We start from the raw sequence: 3803 nt of genomic DNA on the forward strand, positions 1-3803 counted from the left end.
GCCTCCCTAGGAGGTGGGACTGCAGGCACACACCATCATGCCTGGCTAATTTTTGTATTTTTAGTAGAGATGGGGTTTCACCATTTGGCCGGGCTGGTCTTGAACTCCTGGCCTCAAGTGATCTGCCTGCCTCGGCCTCCCAAAGTGCTGGGATTACAGGTGGGAGCCCATGAGGCCCGGCCCAGTTATCATATGTTTTGTGAGCTTTAAATCCTTACAACAGCCTTTTGAGGCAGTGGCTCAAAAACTTGTCTGCACATAGAATCCTTTAAAGATTCCAAAGCCCAGACCATATCCTCAAATCAAATTATAATCTCTAGTATTGGGATCCAGGCACCAGTGTATTTGATGATTCCAGTATGTCCTCTTGGGGGTGGGCAGACATATACTAGGAAGAGGAGACATTTGCACAGCTTCAATTCTAAGGTAGCAGATATAGTTCTAAGTCCCTAGAACATCAGTGTAGGAGGAGGCCTTAGGAGTCTCTGCTAATGATTATCCCAACTGTTGTTGCCTTGGAAAGTGAAGGAGTTTTAGATCCCCTCCAGCCACAACCAGAGGATGTCTGTTTTTGGATATTGGGTTGTATGTGTGTAAATGATTTATTTATTTATTTTAAATGGAAAACAGGTAGACTTCTTCCAGGAAGATGGATGTGGCAGGCAAGATAATGGCCCTCTAAAGACATCCATGTTCTAATCCATGGGACCTATAAATATGTTACCTTACGTGGCAAAAGCGACTTGGGATGTCATTGGGTTAAGGGTTTTAAGATAGGGAAAGTGTGCTGTATTATCCAGGCGGGCCCAATATAATCACAAGAGTCATTAAAGATGGAAGAGGGTCAGATTCAGAGAGATTTGAATATGCTATGTTGCTGATATTAAAGATGGAGGAAGGGACCATAAAACAATGAATGCAGGTGGCTTCTATAAAATGGGAGAGTCAAGGAAACGGATTCTCCCCTAGAGTCTCCAGAAGAAATGCAGCTTTGTGGACACCTTAGTTTTAGCTCAGTTTTAGCCCATTTTGGACTTTCATCTTGTTACTGGAAAGGGGTTTGATCCAGACCCCAGGAGAGGGTTCTTGGACCTCTCACAAAAAAGAATTTGAGGTGAGTCCATAGAGTAAAGTGAAAGCAAGTTTATCAAGAAAGTAAAATTATGGTTACTCCATAGGCAGAACAGCAGTATGGGCTGCTTGATTGAGTATACTTGTAGTTATTTCTTGATTATATGCTAAACAAGCAGTGGATTATTCATGAGTTTTCTAGGAAAGAGGAGATATTTCCCCAGAACTGAGGGTCTCTCCCGTTTTTAGACTATATAGAGTGACTTCTAAACGTTGCCATGGCATTTGTAAACTGTCATAGTGCTAGTAGGAGTGTCTTTTAGCATGCTAATGAATTATAATTAGTGTATAATAAGCAGTGAGGACAGCTAGAGGTCACTTTCATTGCCATTTTGGTTTTGGTGGGTTTTTGCTGGCTTCTTTACTGCATCCTGTTTCATCAGCAGAGTCTTTGTGAACTGTATCTTCTGCTGACCTCCTATCTCATCCTGTGACTAAAAATGCCTAACCTCCTGGGAATGCAGCCCAGTATGTCTCAGCCTTTTTTTACCCAGCCCCTATTCTAGATGAAGTAGCTCTGGCTCAAACGTCTCTGACAATCTGACCTCCAGAATTTGTTCTGTTTTAAGCCACTATAGCATTATTCTCCATTTCCCTATTTCTTGAAATTCCTTATTCTTGAAATGACAATATTATAGAAATGGAGAAGGGAACAAATTAGTGGTTGCCTGCAGTTAAAGAACAAGGCAGGGGGTGAAGAGCATGTGAGAAATGGATATGGCTATGAGAGAGCAACAGGAGGGGTCCTTGTGATACCTAGTGTCTTGACTATATCAATGTTAAAATCTTGGTTGTGATATTGAAGGCTAATTTACAAGATGATACTGCTGGGAGAACATGAGTAAATCGTACATGGGATCTCTGTATAATTTCTTTTTTTTTTATTTATTTAAGTGTTAGGGTACATGTGCACAATGTGCAGGTTAGTTACATACGTATACATGTGCCATGCTGGTGTGCTGCACCCATTAACTCATCATTTAGCATTAGGTATATCTCCTAATGCTATCCCTCCCCCCTCCCCCCACCCCACAACAGTCTCCAGAGTGTGATGTTCCCCTTCCTGTGTCCATGTGTTCTCATTGTTCAATTCCCATCTATGAGTGAGAACATGTGGTGTTTGGTTTTTTGTCCTTGTGATAGTTTACTGAGGATGATGATTTCCAATTTCATCCATGTCCCTACAAAGGACATGAACTGTATGTGAATCTACAAAGACCTAAAAAAAATTAATTTAAAAAATAATGGGTAGAGGTGCTGGGTATATATCCAAGAGCAATGAGTGCTTATGTCCACCAAAAGACATAGCAATGCTATTTGCAATAGTGCCAATCTGGAAGCTAGCCAGACTTTCATCAACAGGAGAATGAACAAAACAATTGTATGTTCATAAATGGGGTATTGCTCAGCAATAAAAATAAATGGACTACTGTGATATTGTGAAATACATATATTTGGTCTTCCTCTTATTTCCTGGCATACCACTCCTAAAATCCTTGGGATCTCCAAAGTGCTGTCTTTTTGTATGCTAATGATTGACTAATAACTTCAGTGTGGGACTGATCACCAGAAAGACAAAGCATGAATAGAAGGTTGGGACTTTCCTCTAACCTCCAGGGAGGGGAGAGGGGCTTAAGGTCAAGTTGATTGCCAATGGCCAATAGTTTAATCAACCATGACTACATAATGAAGTCTCCATAAAAATCTATTACGTTGGTGCAAAAGTTACTGCTGTTTTTGCCATTAAAAGTAATGGCAAAAGGTGTGGTGGCACATGCCTGTAGTCCCAGCTACTCTTCGAAAGGCTGAGGCACGAGAATCACTTGAGCACAGGAAGTGAAGATTGCAGTGAGTGGAGATGGCTCCTCTGCACTCCAGCGTGAGTGACAGAGCAAGACTCTGTCTCAAAAAAAAAAAAAAAAAAAAGGCAACCCTCACTCTGGATCCTCTTTGAAGAAGAAGCCCAAATTCCTTAGCCTAGTGGCTCTTCACTATTTGACTTGTCTTATCTTCCACTATCCGTCATCATCTATCTCCCCACAGCACTTTGCATTCCAGGCATACTAGACCTGGCATCCCTCAAAATTCCAGACTTTCTCATAATGACGTTCCATTGTAATAATAATTGTAATTAGCATTTATTAAATACTTACCGTTCAGCGTGCTTTACAGGTATTACCACATATCTTCACAGTATCTCTGAGACAAGGGCAGTTATTACAGATAAGGAAACTAAGGCACAGAAAGGATAAGTAACTTGCCCAAAGTCACATAGCTTGGAGTGACAGAGGCAAGATTTAAATGTTTCCTAGAGCTTCAAATTCAGAATAACAAATACGTTATTTTTATTCTTATTCCACTTGGTTCATCTTCTTATGCCTCTCTCTCACTTGGTGGCGCCACTATCCACACCTTTTTCCAGAATAAGAACTTGGATATTTTTCCTTGACAATTTTCTTTCCCTAGCGCGGTCCCTGTGCCCAATCTCCTGCCTTTCATTCTGCAAATAGCTTTTTAATGCCATATCTGCTTCTCTTCTGCTGCTGGGACCGTTGCCTCTAGTGAGTGGCCTCCTCACTAGATCTCCAGTCAACTTTCTATCCTCTGCTGCCAGTAACTTGTCAGAAACTTCTACTCTTCTTTTCTTTGTTCAGCTTCTCCATTCCTACCTG

Source organism: Pongo abelii, chromosome X, assembly GCF_028885655.2.
Source record: "Pongo abelii isolate AG06213 chromosome X, NHGRI_mPonAbe1-v2.0_pri, whole genome shotgun sequence".
Classification (NCBI taxonomy): Eukaryota; Metazoa; Chordata; class Mammalia; order Primates; family Hominidae; genus Pongo; species Pongo abelii.